General features: G+C 39.3%; 1 long non-coding RNA gene across 1 annotated transcript in view; it reads right to left on the bottom strand.

The window, feature by feature from the left end:
* The window catches only part of LOC136867183 (uncharacterized), a 242,519-nt gene extending 224,440 nt beyond the window's left edge, over positions 1-18,079 (bottom strand). The window contains exons 1-2 of the long non-coding RNA XR_010859634.2: positions 17,930-18,079; positions 16,262-16,491 (exon numbers count right to left, since the gene is read on the bottom strand). This is a non-coding gene — a long non-coding RNA (uncharacterized lncRNA). The remainder of the gene's footprint in view (positions 1-16,261; positions 16,492-17,929) is intronic.
* Positions 18,080-19,420: the final 1,341 nt, after the last annotated feature.

Genomic DNA, 19,420 nt, shown 5'->3' on the forward strand with positions numbered 1-19,420 from the left:
CAGTGGAACAGTTTAACACATCGTACACTATCAGGAGTGACAGTCCGTCGCCGTTTATTACGGTCTGGGTTAACGGCGCGTCGTTCACTTCTCCGCCTACCTTTGACTAACATACATAAAAATGCTAGACTACAATGGTGTATGGAACGACGTCACTAGGGACAGGAATGGCAGCAGATAGTGTTTTCGGACGAATCCAGGTTCTGTTTGTTTGAAAATGATGGCCGCATTTTGGTTCGCCACAGACAGGCGGAGAGGCATTACACTGACTGCATTCGCACGAAACATACAGCGCCAACTCAAGGCTTTATGGTGTGTGGTGCTATTGGGTACAACAACAAATCACAGTTGGTGCGTGTCCAGGGCACTGTGACCAGTCTGACCTGCGTGAATGACATCCTGCGACCCGTAGCTATACCCTTTCTGCACGACACCCTAGATGCCATATTTCAGAAGGACAATGTGCGACCACATGTTGCTGCACGAACACGTGCCTTCTTGTTGTCACAGGATGTCAGGCTGTTCCCTGGCACGTCCGATCACCGGACTTGTCGCCAATCGAAAATGTGTGGGATATGATTAAATGACGGGTGCGGCGCTGTGACCCAGTGCCAACCATCAAAGATTCACTGTGGAACCAGACGAATGCAGCATGAATGACTATACTCCAGACGCCATTCGCGCCTTATACACGTCGATGCCATCACGCATGGAACAAGTTATCAGTGCCCATGGAGAACCCCGTACCTACTAGGCAATAGGACACATGCTGAACCTAGGTGACTGAAATGCTAATCGTTTCTGCAGAACTTAGTAATAAACATGCCATGTGAATATGAGTGTACTAAAGCCTTCAAATGTACGCGGTTAACAAATAGAGACAATCATTTCAGCTCAGTATTTTACTAAAGACTTTTCAAGTTATAACAAGTTCGCCTAACGTAGAAATACTCTATTACAAGCCTTCACATAATAAGTAATGGAATTTCGAAAGGAAACGGTTCTCGGAAAGAAATGTCAACAATATACTGCATAAAAATATGCCCACAGTGAAACCAGGAGAACCATCCAGAATAACAGTTTGCCAAAAGACTTTTCTGTCCATTCTCAACCTAAAAAGACCGGGGTGCAAGATGTTTACAGAAAAGATCTAATAGGACATTCGTCGCTGAAGGAAAATAAGGGTTGTGATAGAAGATTGAAGAGGTATCATGTAAAACGTCAGGCTGGACACCATAAAACCCTCCCCTTGTGGTTGGGAACTGTAGAATAACATACACGGTATTCCCTGCCTGTCGTAAGAGGCGATTGAAAGAGGCCCCAGGGGCGCTTAACTTGGGGGCGTGAGTCCTGACAGTGCTTCCTCTTACTTGTGGCAGACTTTTCACTTTCATATCTTTGTAACATAACGTGGAGGACCCCCAAATGTACATTTTTAAGGTTTCTGTAGTAATACTAACACCTAGAAGCATTAAATGAACATTTTATTATGAACTGTAGATTGTAAATACTTTTCCATTTCCTGAAAGTATCCTTTTTTAAATGGGAAATGCACTCTTTGACACTATACGACTCATATACAGTAGTGGAAGTTTCCATATGGTTATTTTTCTTACATAATTACTTTCAGTTTGTAATTTTTGAGAAGTGTAGGGGAAGTGTTGGAAGAATTCCATTCAATGCACATATAGCGTACAATTTCCTTCAGGCACCTGTCACCAGGATTACCCAGTTCTTAAGCCAGCAACAAAATGAACATACACGTGAGATGTATCCTAAAATAATACTTATAATGGCTGCTGGTCCACGTGTAATTTGCAGACTGAAGGAACACCATACATATTGACAAAATTCTTTACAATAGCAAACTCGCAACTTTCAAGTAAATAATATACCATAACATATAAATAAACCAAAATTGATTAACAGACTACATTAATCACAATCATGTCTGTACACTGTCAGGCATATCATCAAAGACAAAGAACTAGGACAAATAGTGTTTCGATGGATGTTTTCACTGATGATCATGATCAACAACGAAAAATGGCAATGTGTCCGATTTCGGTGCTGGAGCATTTGGCATCAAGTTCTTTGGGAGTCCCTTCTCGACAGTTAGGCTACAACCTGAAATACCTTTTACGCCCATGATGAAAAACCTAAACAGGGAGATTAATAAACACACACACAAAGACATAAAATCCCAAAGAAGATATCTAGAATCGGATGTAACTGAAATTAGCACAAACATGATTACTATGTGATTAGACATTTAGTCAGTGCTTGAGGTGGACAGGATAGCATCCCATTACTTATTAAAAACATTCGAAACCACCCCACTACGTTTTCGATAATGTCAATACAATCCCACAACACAATTTATATGTTTCAATTGAAAAATGTATTGAATTTTTTTCTATACCGACAAATGCTTGGCAGTCAATGAAATATAAAAATAATAATTTTCGAACTCACGGTAAATCCTTTTCAGTCAGGATGATTGCATGAATATTATATGAATGGAGGTATTGAAGATTTTCCTAATGATCTGAGACCAACTTGCAGTAGCAGATTCACTCAACTGCAGAATGTGAACAATAATTTAGTGTAAAGAAAAATTATTTCATCTCTTAGAAATTAATTACTTCTGAAAACAGCAGCAAGTTCAATACTTATATCATTATTAGAACCTCCAATTAGTCGTCTTGATGCTGAATATTACGCGAAGGAACGGGCAAACAAAAGTCATCTTCGTCGTGAAGATTGTCAATCTTGTCCAGCATTAGCTTACAGATCTCATGACAGTGACAAGAAAATCATCTTGAAAGTATTTTAAAGGTCAGCCGGGAAAAATATACCACCCTGCCAATTATATATTCCACTTCCAGCACTGAATTATAAGAATTATTATACACTTGTAGAAATGCATTTAAGACACTCCGTGCGAATACACATATCTACCCCAAAGTTGATACACAAGGAAGAGGAGGAGGAGGTGGTGGTATGTGGAACTGATCATAACATCTGTGGGACATCCATTACATTACATTAAATTGAACACATACAGGAGACACTTTAATAAGGAGGGTAACCACCCCGAAAGGTGATGCTATCATGTAACCTGTGCACAAATGCTGAATGTCTCTCTGGGGTGTGGTATCCGATGCTCGCTGTAGCTGGGCAATAGTCGTTGCCACTGCTGGACTGGATATCGGGCGCCATCCCATCATATACCCCGCATGCTTGGTGGAGATCTAGCAGCCCAGAGTAGCATGTGTACACTGTGTAGAGCACACTATATTGCCAAGGACACGCGTTATTGTTCTTGATGCGTGCAGGTATGGTCGGAGAAGAGGATTCGCACTCATCAAGCACCGCTGAATGAATAGCAGAGGCGATCGGGATGTGTAGCTTGATGGATAGTTCCACTCACCCGCACGTCTACGAACGTGAACACGGCCATCACCTTATCAAAGACGGTAACAACTCTCATCACTGACCACTATTGCTCTCCATTCACCTCTCCAATGCACCCCGTTCCGACACCACCGGAGTGGCTAAACGTTCCAGAAGAAGAAGACAATCCAGCAATCGATTGTTTATTGTTCTTACAGACACATGGAGAGGTCACAGAGGCTCTCTCTCCACGTACGGTTGCTGCTCAGTCGGTCAAGATGGTGCTCATCAGTGCAGCGAGCTGGCGCTGTGCACCCTCTGTCTCCGATCTTCTCCATCACTGATGGACCATGGGTACGTCACACTCCAAGTGAGTGGCAATTATATGGAACGTCCAGCCACCCTCTTGGAGTCCCATTATACGTCCACGCTCAGTCAGTGAATTGTTCAACTGGTGTTTGCAGTTATTTTCCAGAAATTTCAGACACATACTGTGATACACATGGAATGGAATCCCACAGTCAACTGCACTTGTTCCGCTGTCTGACAACCTGCAGCTAGACGCTTCATCTAATGGCTGCAGACGAGTGCAGGTAAGTGGTGCCCTTCGACGTACGATCAGAATTCCCTGTGTGTTGTAAAACCCACTTGGATTGGAAAACGCTTACTAGGTGTCCTTCAATGTCTTTCCATTAGTGTATTATGGTTGTTCTGTAATACATTGCTCTCAGGCCTTCAATTTAACTATCCTCAGCACCCATAGTAGTTAATCTCTTCAAGTCTCGACAATACCTTATACCTTATACCTTAGACCCGTGAGAGAACCCCTAGAAATGGAATCCTAGAGCAGGAACAACAAAATGAAGAGGTAAGAGATACCAAAATTATTTAACAGGCTGCATTAATCATAATCATGAATACTAGTAAGAAATTATTATTTTTTAATCGGATACCATACTGCTCTACCTCGATGATGCAACTTCTGCTCCACGATATCCTCACTGATGAAACATCCCATCTACGATGCAAATGACAGAAGATACACTCCTTTCAATAAGATCATATACCGCTTTGCAGGTCTTGTAGCGTGCTACCCACTCCAAATAGTATACCTGGCAACGAGAGAGAGAAAAAGACAAAATTTCCCCTCCAGGTTATATGGAAGGTTTTGGCGGCAATGAGAGAAAAAGAAAATAATTCCCCTCCAATGGAAGGGATAAGACAGGAGAAGTAAAACCGTACGGCTTCATTCTATATTTTTAAGTGTTCTCAGTAAAATGGCTTACCCCAGCAATAAGCAACCTAAATGAATAATTGGAAGTTAATAAATAGCAAGAAATAATATGCAAGAAAATCCTGCATCCCTGAAAGGTGACTACCAGTTCATAATTTGAAAGCTCAAATGCGCTCTTGTGCTATGAAAAATACATGGTGTTAAATGAAATCCTTACCAAGATTCGGCACATTCTTCATTCAAGTAGCAAGAGTGAGTTTCGTTTGCTTAAATTTGACTAAAAGAGATTGATTTTGCACCACTGTATTCAAATAGTTTCAAAGATTATCCAGCTAGCAGGAGAATAATCTTGTCTGTAGTCAGCTGGCATACCTTCCAATGGGTACATCCCAACATACCTGGTGAAAGAGCCTGAACAAGAGTTTATCAACAGCTGAAACTTCACGGATCACATCAAAGGGAATTATCGCCGTTGTTTGAATCACAATCGATTACACCTTCTCAGCATATGTCCCTACGCCAGCATTTTATTTTCAGATACGTCCCTTGTCTTCTAGCTGAAACATTAATATTACAGCAGCACAACACGAAATAATGTGCTAGCGCTCCCAACTGATTTGATACTCCTAAAGTTTGTGCTGTGCACAAGAACAATTATTGTTCTTCAGCAATAAATTGAATTATTACAAATAAATAACATTTCACGCATATCTTAGTAAATAATTTAGTTATTCATTAGAAGGTCTCAATAAAAATGAATATAGTTATCATTACAATTCCGTATTTCGAAAACATATATTGCAGTATACAGATTATAAAACTCAAAGTCCAAATTGATGTACTCCTTGAACAGATACCTCGAGTTAGGTTTAGCCTTCAAAGAAATTACTAGGCAGATCTTAAAAGCATTACAAATAAATAAATTAATAAATTAATAAATAAATAAATAAACAAATAAACAAACAAATAAATAAATAAATAGAAAACCCATTTGTACCATTGAGAGCTTGTTCACAATTTTATGAAGAAAAAAAAGAAGAAAAACAGTCTGAAGTTACGCGTTTGCATTTGGACATAAGAGGTGTGGCTGTAACTGATGCTTCAAAGGGCATTCTTCAACTAGTTGAATCCGTTTCTTGTCTTCCTTTTATTTTTTATTTTTAATAATGGATATTGAATACGTTCTTACTGTTTACATGTACCATAAAGCAAACAATTTCCAAGATTCTTTTTATAGCTACTTTTTTAACGTGGCACTAACACATCGAAAGTTTCGACGATGGAAGGATGGAAAAGGGAAGGTAGCGGCCGTGGCCTCAATTAAGCCACAGCCCCAGCATTTGCCTGGTGTGAAAATGGGAAACCATGGAAAATATATTCAGGGCTGCCGACTGTGAGATTCGAACCCACTACCTCCTGAATGCAAGCTCAGAGGTGCGCGCCTCTAACCGCCCGGCCAACTCGCTCGGTCCAAGAAATTAGCTCTTACAACATCGTCTTTGTTTCACACAGAACTCTCACTTTACATTTGTCAACAATTTCTTATAGCCACATTTCTTTGCATTTTCCAAAATATGCCTGCAGTTCCTGGTAATGAACTTTCAAAGGTAAAACAACCATTTTTAATAAGTGGAAAAACTGAATGTATGTGAAATTTTATGTTCAAATATTCCACTCTAATAAGTAAAAACCTGAAAAATTACTAGTAGTTCATTAATTTAGGGTTCAAATACGCTCTTGCGCTGTGAAAAATACATGGTTTATGGTAGAGTTAATCACCAACATGAAAGGCAATCCAGCATAAATGCCACTCTAGCAACAAGAACGATATTCGGTGACCGTAAACACATCAGACCAATCGGGTGTCTTCTGCATGCGGGCTGGAAGTAATGCCTCTCCGTCATGCGTCTTGTGCGCAAGCCTACAGTCAAAGGCATTAAATTGCTCGAGTTGAACTGAAATATGCAGACCTTGGGAATATGCTACAAGTAAACTATAGAATGACGTTATTGAAGACATCATCGTAGCTGTACCAGTAATCAAGAGAAATATACGAAATGACGAGCAACTTTCAGAAACTAGAGAATCAAAGCAAGTTTTAGCAAGGTCACGTGTACCAATAGGAAAGCGCTTTTTATCACAATGTAATAATTGGACTGCATTTCGTGTTGCAAGGAAAAAAAATAATGAGAATTTACCAAACCTTAAAAAGGTCTAGAAATGAGATGCTAATGGAAGGGTAGCCATCAGTTTACAGTTAAGCAACAATAACTTTTTGAAAAGAGGTGCACAAGAGTCTGAATTACAGTAGGGTCCCGCTAATACGAACTGATTGGGACCGGGGTCTTTTCGGATTATCACAATTTTCTTCGGAAATCCAGCACTGCGCCGCAACTACAAAGATGTCGCGATTGGATTCGTAGCATTTTGCTACTCATCAAACTGACTTTGTAAAGAGAAATACTGTTCACCAGTACTTGTGGAACGCTGTGTTTTACTCATTTCTGTGTAACCCAACACTATGAAACCCGATTATCTTTGTAACATTACCTACTTTACCTCGATTTCTGTCTCAAAATACCATTTCAATACAGTATTATTTTATACTGATTTTACACATAAATAATAGAAAAAATAATTCTCGTTCAGAAATACATTTTTTCATTTCATTACAACGTTGGTACTTGAATTAGCCGAGTTTTCAGATTATCGGAATTCAGATTACCGGGACTGTATTGTACATGTTTCAAGTGAGTCTAGTTACTATTCGAGAGCAGGTTCAAAGCTATTTCCGTCTTATTTCTTGCCAAACAATGCTAGATTCTAAAGAACTTCAGGTAATGTAATGGATTGATCTACAAGATTAATAGGCATTAACAGTTTTAAACAGCTCCTATAGGCTGAGCAGGTTATGTATTTAACTACAGCCATGTTACAGATTTACGTCGTATTTCCATTCCGATCATCTAGGTCAAATGTTGGGCTGAGTGGCTCAGACTGTTGAGACGCTGACCCCAACTTGGCAGGCTCAATCCTGGCTAAGTCTGGTGGTATTTGAAGGTGCTAGAATACGTAAGCTTCGTATCGGTACATTCACTGGTACGTAAAAGGACTCCTGCGAGACAAAATTCCGGCACCTCGGCGTCTCCGAAAACCGCGAAAGTAGTTAGTAGGACGTAAAATAAATAATATTATCATGTATGGTACGCCAAATGTATTCTAAACTTTGTTTGATTGATCATCACTAACACGCACGTTTTGAACTATAGCTGTGGAAAAGCTACTACAAAGTCACGACTGGATTCGTAGCATTTTGCTACTCAACGAACACTAGAACATAATGTTGTGCATTTTCCTTAGAGTGTTTGATCAGAGTTGAAATCTGTTTGAAATCTGCACATATGGTTGTACTGTTTTGTTAGCCTATTACTTTCATCTTAAAATAAACAAACCCGTGATGCACACAGCTCAAAAAGAGATTTGGTCTACCAAGATGACTACTGTTGAAGGGGCTTTAACTTTTGAGCCGGGGTTGGCGATCACGGGGTCTTCAGCTGAGTCCTGGCATTGCTTCCTCTTACTTGTGCCAGGCTCCTCACTTTCATTTATTCTACCCGACCTCCCTTGGTCAACTCTTGTTATTTTCCAACCCCAGTGGTATTTGAGCATTCGAGTCCTAGGGAGTCTTTCACTTTCACCCTCTTCGTGGTTTCTTTGACCGATACCTTCATTTTACGAAGTGTCGGACCTCTTCAATTTGTTCTCTCTGATTAGTGGTAATAGAGAATGGTTACCCAGTTGTATTTCATCCAAAAATCATCACAACCACCACCATCTGTTCCTGATCAGAATACAGGAGTCGGACCTGAGTTCGCCGGGCTACCCTTACACCATGGGGGGTGGCAGGGCCATTACTCTCGAGATGTGTCTGTTAGCTAGTAAGATAAGATGAAGTCGTATTCAGCTCCTTGACCGAATGATCAACATAGTGGCCTTCGGTTCAGAGTTTAGATCCCGGATAGGTCAAGGATGTCCGGTTTATTCCTCTGGTTCGAGGATGTGCATTTGTGTTCGTCTTACTATACATCTTCATTTACATATAATACATCGCACTAACAACCACCACAGAAACATGCCAATAGAGGATGCATCCCTCCAAACAGGGTTGCGTCGGGAAAAGCATCTGCGCGTAAAACTGGGTTAGCACAGTCACAACGTCAACACTAACTGTGATAGCTCTATGCCCGTCTGCTTTTGCTCCAGGAGCAGGCTGTTTTAAAGCAAGTGGGTCTTTTAAAATAAATCATCTTGGTTTTTCCACAACGTGTAATTGTAATTACTGCTAGAACTGTACTTATTCATGTTACAGTAAAATTAGCCTATTTTAATAAATCAATAATCTATTCACATTAACCTAATGAGTAATGAGCCATTGTCTGGGAATTCCTCTTGCAAATGGGAATTCCCATTCCAAGGGAAGCCCCTTCCAAATACTGGTGTAGAGGATACGTCGATCCTCGAAGTGTCGAGGTATAGTTCAGACCCTGTTCAGTGGGGTACGTTTCTCCATATTTTGTTAATGCTCGGCCGCGTGTTTTTATTTTGATGTCCTTCTTAATATTAACAAGTATCAAAAAGACATTTTAATATCAATTAAATACAGTTACTTAAATTATTACATTCCCATTTAATGATTACTATAATAACGTCTTCATTAAAACGTCCTTTTAACAAACATGAAATAAGGATTTTTTAAATTTAATTTATGTTTAAATGATTGCTTAATCACTAAACCTAACCTAACCCAACCTAACCTAGTTTGAGTACGGACTCTACACCATATTTAAAACTTATTTTGGGCCGATGACCTAAATGTTACAACAAGCATTATCATCATCAAAACTTATTTTAACTGTATATTTTAACTGATTTCCAAAACTTATTTTAACTGCACATTTTAACAGATTTCCAAAAGTTGTGACTACTGGGGGCAGTTCCATGGGGGGGCAATTCGACCCTCATTCCGAGATGACCATGGGCCGAACTCAGCCGTCCTTGTTACGGACATCACTGACCGTGGGCCCAATTCAAAACCCCTCTAGCGCAGACTGTCAAAGCAAGGAGCTGGAGGAGTGTAGACGTGTTACTTGTTGGGCTTTGGCTTTCGAGTACTTCAAGTTCAACATTTTATTACCACTGGTAGGACACATGATGCCCGCCTCTGTGGTGTAGTGGTTAGTGTAATTAGCTACCACCCCCGGAGCCCCGGGTTCGATTCCCGGCTCTGCCACGAAAATTTGAAAAGTTGTACGAGAGCTGGAACGGGGTTCACTCAGCCTCGGGAGGTCAACTGAGTAGAGGTGGGTTCAAATCCCACCTCAGCCATCCTGGAAGTGGTTTTTCGTGGTTTCCCACTTCTCCTCCAGGCATTTGCCGGGATGTTGCCTAACTTAAGGCCACGGCCGCTTCCTTCCCTCTTCCTTGTCTGTCCCTTCCAATCTTCCCATCCCCCCCCCCACAAGGTTCCTGTTCAGCATAGCAGGTGAAGCCGCCTGGGCGAGGTACTGGTCATCCTCCCCAGTGTATCCCCCGACCCAGAGTCTGAAGCTCCAGGACACCACCCTTGAGGCGGTAGAGGTGTGATCCCTCGCTGAGTCCGAGGGAAAAACCGACCCTGGAGGGTAAACAGATAAAGAAGAAGGAAACATGATACTGTTTGATTTTCATATGAAAAAAAGGAATCGAAAAAAGTGGGAGGACTAAATGCAAAGAATGTAGTGATGAAAATGAAAAATCATTTAGCAAAATTTGCATGCGTGGAAGTTGAAGACTGTGAAGGTAGCGTAGCGAGCACAATGTGCATTAACGCATGCATTGCATTTGTTTTCCGGTTCAGTTACAAGAACAAATAGTTTTAAAAGATCACTGTCAATCCATCTGAACCTTTATTTTTTTCCCAGTTGCCATTTCAAACACAACTTCAAAAGGCATACCTAGACCTAGTACATCCACGTATGCTTTCGTCACTCTCACTACCAGTATTGCAGCAGCACCTTCTAATGAGAGAAATTAATGGCAGACCCTACTATTTAATCCAAAATGGTCCGAAAATCGAACTTGAGATTTTTTCCCTAAAAATTACTCCATTCCTCTTAAACCATTTTCATGTGCGGCAATTTATAAATGTCCTACTGAGGCATTTAAAAATCCCTTCGTTAGGCCACGCCCACTTCCTTGATGAATACCTTAGGAATTTCACTGTATTTCATACTCCCGCTTATGAATATAAGCCAGTTCCAGGAGTACTGGTATACGCTGTCATTTGTGGACAGTTTCCGTAGATAGGTGCACAGAGGAGAACATTAGAAATAGGCTATTTATCCGTTCCCTGTTATGACGACAAACCAACGTCTACCAGAAAATGCCCACCGCACGAACCTTTTCTTTTGTTTACGTTTGCTCAAGAATATTTCGAGCTTCAAAGTTTAACTTGGGATGAGCGTGTTAGATTTACCAATAATTCTTAATTGGAGCAAATACCTACACGATGTTGCTTATCATAATGGAATATATAAAACCAACCCCCGTGGCGCAACAGTCTCGCTGCTCAGCACGAAGAATCCTCTTGGCTGTTGTTGGCTCTCTAGACCGGGGCCGCTATCTCACAGTCAAGTGGCTCCTCAATCGTAATCACGTAGGCTGAGTGGACCTCTAACCAGCCCTCAGATCCAGGTAAGGATTCCTGATGAGGCGGGGAATCGAAACCGAACCTCCGAGTAAGAGGCAGGCACGCTACCGTTACACCGCGGAGCCAGCTGATGAAATATATAAACAATTTTAATTCTAAGCTTTCAACATTCAATGATCGGTCATTCCTGCATACTGTGAGGGGGGACCGCACTTTTATATATAAGGATTTAGAATTAAGAGTTCCGCAGAGTGTTAAAAACTGTTGTTTAGGTAAGTAGAATGGCCAAGGAAATAGAAATATATGGTGCTGGGAAGTTCTGATCCAGCTACTATTATTTCATACAAAATATATTATTTCTCAAAATTTCATTCTTCAGCATTCAAAATGTTACTGGTTAAATAGGTTTTTTGTCCTATTGTGTTCAAACTCGGTATGCCTATACTACCATGTTGATATATTAAATTCGATATCCAGTTTGGAAAATAATGATATATGACACAAATAATATAATTTTTCACATAATAATATCAATAATAATTCACATATTCCTAAGAACTATCACAAAAGTATTTGTGAAATTCAAAAAATGGTACGCAAGGGATGTTTTGTAATTATTAAAAATTATTATAAAATGTGTTATAAATCTGAAACTAGGTTACCAAGCTGTTCCAATTTTTTTAATAATTTTAATTTTGGTAACATAAATGAACTCACAAAATATGGTGAATATCAGATGAAAATTGTAAGAATTTCAAAACTCAATACATACCCTCCGCCCCCTTAAAACTTTCAGGGTAAGAAGAAACCAGCTGCAACATCATTATTGGATTCATATGTGGTTAGATCAACACCAACAAAGATAGCTCGTTTTATATTCACAAGAAATACTGATTTCCGTAATGTTGAAAACACTCTCAGTTTGTGCAACACCGCTCCAAACAGAAAGGAAATTAGTAAACTGTTTATGAAGAGGAAGGGAAAACTTGCTCTCGTATTCTGAAAAGTCAAAATGTGTGTCGAGGATTTGATGATTGGTCAAATGTTCACATTGAACTTGTAACGTGCCTTACAGTTACCAACAAAACAGGCAATGTTTATTTAGTGGACACTATTGACACATACTGTATGATCACGGTAACTCTGATCTCGCAGAATTGGCTGTTAACAGAATTCAGAAATGTGAGGAGAACTTAACGAGTGCGAAGTCCGTTCTATTGTTAAAGGTAATGTTGCCAACGTTTCAAAAATCCGTCTTCTGCTTGAAAATTATGAAGATTAGGATGTCATCACTTATGGACGCTTGGCACATATACTAACTCCGCTAGCGAACGACATTCAGTTTCCAAATGCGAGAGAACACATGATAAATTATGATATTCCAGAAACAACCACTTTGCTAATGCACGGTACAGAAAATCTACTGCATCAAACTTCGTTCTCCCAAGTGAAGTGCGCTGGAATACCATGGTAGATTCTCTGGAGACATGCCTTAAAAGCCGTCCAACTCTGTTCCAGATTTGTTAGGAACTCGTGAACCTAATTATAAAGCAGTGCAAATATAAGTTTATATTCTGAATTAAGACAGAATGTAGATGCTGTGCTAAAATTTTTAAAGTTTAATGTCAATGCCCTTGATGCCACTCGGAAAAATAACTGTACTATTTCCGAGTCAGTACATGCGTGGAAGAATCTTCAAACGAAATTCGAAGCTACACAGAGCAAAAATATTGCACAAACATTCAAAAACTGATATAATGTGGCTCTTACACCAGCTCATTAGCTTGCTTGTTGCATCCAAAAGAAAAGAATCTGACACTGGATTTAATAGAAGAAGAAAACAGAAGTAGCATTTAGATTTGCAAAGTCAATGTACTTGTCAAATTCACTTATTCTAGTAATAACTGTCAAGTTTCAGTCAAAAACCTTGCATTTTCAAGAATTACTTTTTGGAAAAGAAGTACGAGTGGTGGAAAAGTTTAAAGAATGCATTTAATGAAAGTAACTTGCAGCATAGGCTTCTTCAGCAAGAGTTGAAAGGACATTTTCATCTTTTGGGTTAGTGCATTCTAAAGTATATTATTGATCAGGCACAGATAAAGCCTTTAAGCTTGAGTTTCTATTTGAAGTATTTGATAATTATGTGAAAATATAAACACTAAACAGAAAAGTGAAATAATAATTGGTATTTAATATTTTAATGTTTAAATAATTTGCAAAACATAATTCATAAACCTACAGTGCTTTAGGAACTCTACAAAAAATGTTAGTTTTAATGTTGTGTATTGTATGCCAAACCCTTGTCCTGTTGTTCTGCGGCGTCGGGTATGAAGCGAGATGAATCTCTGTACGATAGCGATATTTTACGACCGGATGCCCTTCCTGACATCAACCTCATCAGAGGAATTAATTGAGTTTAAGTGAATGATGTAGTGTATGATAGTTGGAAGGGAGAGGTGAAACCCAGTGCAAGTCCTCAGCCTACTCCTGTCGAATAGCATTAAGGGGTCTCCCCAAAACTTAACGTCTCCATCCGACAGATGAATTACCATCAACAGCGCCATATGCCCTCACTCCATTTGAAGACTGCGGAGAGGTTTCGAATTGGATCCAGACTTCTGGCACTCCATTTAGTGATTAAAAATTGCATACCACCGCCTCTCCTACCCTGCCAGCCAACATTCTGATGGTGAAGCACTTTCGATCAACAGGATTCGAACCCCCTAACCACGGTGTCAGACTTGACGCTTTAACGATCATGGTCACGAGGCGGGCAGTTTTAATATTGTTAATAGTCGCTAATTATTTTGTGCCTAGTTTATTAGCATTATGATAACGAAGCGACATTTCTATATGAAATCGGTACACTGGTGACTGGAGATCACAAAATATAATACCGTAATTTGTGATTCAGCATTCAATTTACCAGTAAAACTTGATTTTGATCAGTAGTATGACTTAGTATATACTTCTCTCTGAGCTGAGAATAAGCTATATAGTTGATATGAAGTCACCGGTAGCGGCGATTAGGAGAGGGCAATGAGGGGAAGTTCCCCACCCCCCACCCCCGCACACTTTTTGGAGATCATATTACATTTTTATTCGCATTTTTGCCGACTTTTAAAAAGCAATTTGAACAAGGCCTGTTGTCTTGTCAGCTCATTCTTTCCTTTATTTTCTTGAATTATTAACAAAATTATTTGCGGACATACGCACAAAATGCCGTACGTCCCGGATAACCGATCTGTATAGCACCACAGCAGCTGGTGGAGACTTTACACGTGCTGTAAGGGTAACAGGGGTGTATATTTATTTATTTATTTATTTATTTATTTATTTATTTATTTATTTATTTATTTATTTATTTATTTATTTATTTATTTTTGCCAAGGTCATGGGCACTGAGGTATGATTTACCCGCTTGCCACGCGCATTCGTCAGTCTGGCAGTCTCTTTAGTGTCCGTTAGTTTATTTGTGTGTAGTCAAATACTAAATGATTTTAATTGTATAATCACGCCGTACTTTTATTTTATTGTAATAAATGCGTAATACTGTTCCTTTTGTGAAAGTTTTATTTGTATTATTGGATCAAAATCTTAAAAAAACTATTATTACCAAACTTAAAATGGTAAATTCTCAACTTTTAACTCTCTGTCGAAATTCACACAGAGAACATAAAAAATCTTACTATTTTGTAACTTGTTTCTTCAGTTTTGATGTATATAATCCTTCACCCCCACCCCCCGTCCGCTATATCCCACAAACCCGAGTACTGTTTGCTGTCTGTATATTTTTGAATCCCCAATCGCCGCTACTGGAAGTCACAACTGTTTTAAATTAATTGAAAGGATTTTTAATTAAACCTGGTTAAAACTGGAAAATCAGCTTTAAACCTAAAGGCCTGGTATCATCCCTGCCCAGAAATTAACCTGGTACTCAGTTTCTAATGAGGATCGAGTAAACTTCAAGGCCATACATCCTTCCATAAATGGAAATCTCGTTTCTAATTTGACTTAATGGTGGAGAATTGAATCCATGACTTTCTAGGTGAACCAAGCACGCCTTTACCGTTTTTTAAGAACATGCACCTTATCAACATCTCCATTACTGTTATATACACCGAGGATAGCAAACAAAGTTCCCTTTAATTCAAATAAATAGGTCTGGCCAAAATCTCCGACAGACCATAATGTGATGGACAACCATTCAGTACCCTCACAAATTTCCTGCGATACAAGTGACCTTAGTTCAGTCCATGGGTAGTTGGATACACATAGGTTCATGATAAAAAGTTTTTAAATTCAGTAATCAGGAAGACAGGTAAACCTGTTTGGTGAAAAAATGAGCAACAACTCGCCACGAATATTCAAAATGTTATTACTATGGTAGGCCTACTTCCATCGTGTATTTTATTCTTCATGCTCCTTACTAATTCTAAAAATAGATCAAAAATAATTGTAATTTACTCCTTGAAATATTGTGAAAGGTGGCAGTTTCAGAAATTAAACTTACTTTTCAAGTGTACACGTTATACTAGAGAGGCAATTGCTTTCAAAACAACGCTCAATTTGCCTTTACAGATACAACTTTTTCGTTGTACTTTACAGGGCAGAAAATTTTCCTCGGCTATCTCATTACTGCATAAAAATAAAATACCGGTAATATGGAAAGATGTTAAGTGTGCCAACCTTAATCGAAGTCAACAGAGTAATATTTTCAGCCCTGACGGTAAAATACCGGCCAGTTGGCAACTCTAACTAAAATTTCTCCCAAGAATTATAAGAGTCCCAGTGACTACAATCAAAGAATTGATTCATTTTATACAAAGATACCTGAAGTACTGCTCTCATACCAATAGCCACACCTGTCCAACATGCAAATAGAATTACCTCCATTTCATAACACGAAAACTTTAAAATAAAGAAAATACATCAACAATGACCTTCAACTTATCCTGCAAGATGATCCATTCACGCATGCGAAACTCGATCCGACGATAACCCGGGACAATATTAATCCAGCTTATGGACAAGACAACAGCTTCAGCAATGGCCGCAGACGAATATTTTTTCTCAAAAATGCAGTCGCTGACGATTAGGTAGTAATAAAAACAGGATGCCGATCATTGATCTTGCTCTTCAAGGATCTTCTCCAGCGCCATACGCCACCACTCTGTGACAAATATTGCAAAATACCCATAGAAACCATATCATGTCATCGAAGATTAGTAGAAATGAAATTAGGAGTTCTTTCAGAACAAAAAGTAACATTTCATACACTCGAATAAACTAGTCTTGCTCCAAACTCCGATAAGATCCCATACCCAGCACATTGAAACTTATAAAATGGATACTTTCTGTTTCATTCAATAACCTAAAGATTCGAACGTTCAAAATGATCAAATCTATCTTTGTACAGCAATACAATTCTAGAGTCATCAGTAGTCTAATACAAGCCTACATCATCACACCAGAACTTTCCATTATCTAAATAGAACTGGGACACGGGATATCATTGGAGAATACAATCTCTGTCAAAAGACTTCGAAATGAAGAGCAAAGTTATAAGATAGGCTATATTAAGAATAAATTGCAGTAAGAAGTTTCAATTATAATGAACCAGGTTAAAGAAAATGCATAATTTCCGTACTTGGGGTACAGCATGGCAACATATTCGTAGGTACCGTATCTAGTTATCAACATAAAGATCACCCCCAAATGGTGAACCTGTTGAGGATCCAACCAGCCTTCGGGCTGAATACCCAACAAACATGCATACATACCTGTCTGTGGGGGCGGTATAATAACACCCACGGTATCCCCTGCCTGTCGTAAAAGGCGACTAAAAGGGGCTCCAAGGGCTCTGAACTTTGGTTCGTGGGTTGGCGACCACGGGGCCCTTAGCTGAGTGTTGGCATTGCTTCTATTTACTTGTGCCAGACTCCTCACTTTCATCTATCCTATCCGACCTCCCTTGGTCAACACTTGATCTTTTCCGACCCCGGCGGTATTACGTATGGAGGCCTAGGGCGTCTTTCATTTTCACGCCCTTCGTGGCCCTTGTCTTCCTTTGGCGGATACCTTCATTTTTCGAAGTGTCGGACCCCTTCCATTTTTTCTCTCTGATTAATGTTATATAGAGGATGGTTGCCCAGTTGTACTTCCTCTTAAAACAATAATCACCAACACCAACAACAACAACAACATAAAGACCCTCTGATTATCTAGTATGATCGCTATCCATTTGTCATTCTTATATCTTTTAAGTATCACAAAGACAAGTCCGACATGATTCTTATATTATATATTTGTCAACTGCCTCTTTATAGAATGGACCCCGCATACGGAAGATTTGCCCAAAAAAATGCACCCTTCCTGGTTCTCCTTCAACTACGGGTTTCTTTTTAAAGATATCGCAATATCTAGCATGATTAACATCTTAACCATCAACCCTATTCTTATCTTTTTCTTAAGTTCAGCATTTCCCAATTTCTAGTCGTAGGACTGAGCTTCCAAATGCGTACAACAGTACAGGTCCGTTGCATTCAAGATTACAGAAAAAAATCAATGTATCATAACGTTCAATGTGTCCAAAGTCAGCATCTTCCTACCTGTCAGTCGGCCCAACGTCTCCTGCAGCTTCGTTCTTCACTCTCCATCTGGTTCCACATCCTAGACCAGCCGCAGGAAAGGACAGCAGACACAATGAATCGCATCGCTCTGGTCGGCCTTTTATAAAGGGCTGCCCCGGGGTACCACTGCCTGGATCAATACCATCTAGCTCGTTGATCAATACACACGGAAATTTCCAGCAACAAGTGCGCCGTAGAACTTTCCACTCCTGATACGCATGTACGCAGCGGCTTGCCCAATCGCAGTCGAACCGCCCTGCCAACGCCCTACTGCATAGCTGGTAATGACTTCATACAAAACCAAAATGACGCAGTATTGCATAATATGTGAAATAATGCATGGGAGTTTAAAAAGAGGACAGGATTTGCACCATTTACAATTCTGATCGGAAGTTCGTTAACAATACTTCCGTTCTAAATCGGAATAGAATGTAAAGACTTGAAAATGATATGTGAAAAGTTTTTCATTTTTCTTCAAATGCTGTAGTTTGGTGGGTGAGGAAAGATCCTGCCTCCATAGTCTCCACGATCAATCTATATGAAATAACATGTCCTGACTGACTGACTGACTGACTGACTGACTGACTAACTCATCATCGCCGAGCCAAAACTACCGGACATAAAGAAATGAAATTTCTGGGATACATTTATATTAAGGTGTAGGTGCTCACTAAGGGAGGATTTTTAGATATTCCGTCGCTAAGGGGGTGAAAAGGGGGGCGAATTTTTAAAATGAGGATATCTATTTCTCAAAAACTTAAAAGTTTACAGACGTAAAAATTGGTATTTGGAATCTCCTTTGAAAAGAAAGAAACTCGTATTTTTGTTTTCGGAAAATCTCATTAGGGGAGATGAGAAAAGGAGGAAAAGTGGTTGAACACCTAATATGAGGAGACTTATATCTCAAAAACTCAAGATATTACAGACATGAAAATTGGTATTTGGAATTTCTTGTAAAATGAAAGAAACATAAATTTTCGGAAAATCCACTTAGGGAACCTGAAAAGGGGGTGAATTTTGAAAATTAGCCCATCTACAGTATATCTCAAAAACTTAACATGTTGCAGACGTGAAAATTAGTTTTTGGGATCTCCTTTGAAAATAAGGAAACACGTATTCTTTGGTTTTCGGAAAAAACTTTTACTGGGGGGGGGGGTGAAAGAACTGAAAAATTAGTTGACTTATTTGTATGAGAATATATGTATATATACCAAAAAATCTAAAGATATTACAAACGTGAAAACTGGTATTTGGAACTTCCCTTAAAAATACAGAAACACGCATTTGGAGGGGGGAATCAGCTTGGTAAGGGGGAGGGGGGATGAAAACGGAGACAAATTCCTTTTACGAGGATACATATATCTCAAAAAATGAAGATGTTACAGTCGTAATAATTGGTATTTGGAAACTCTTTTAAAGAAACGGGTACTGTTTGTTTATAGAAAATTCACTTGAGTGGGGAGTGTGAAA

This window comes from Anabrus simplex, chromosome 3 (assembly GCF_040414725.1).
Source record: "Anabrus simplex isolate iqAnaSimp1 chromosome 3, ASM4041472v1, whole genome shotgun sequence".
NCBI classification, from domain to species: domain Eukaryota; kingdom Metazoa; phylum Arthropoda; class Insecta; order Orthoptera; family Tettigoniidae; genus Anabrus; species Anabrus simplex.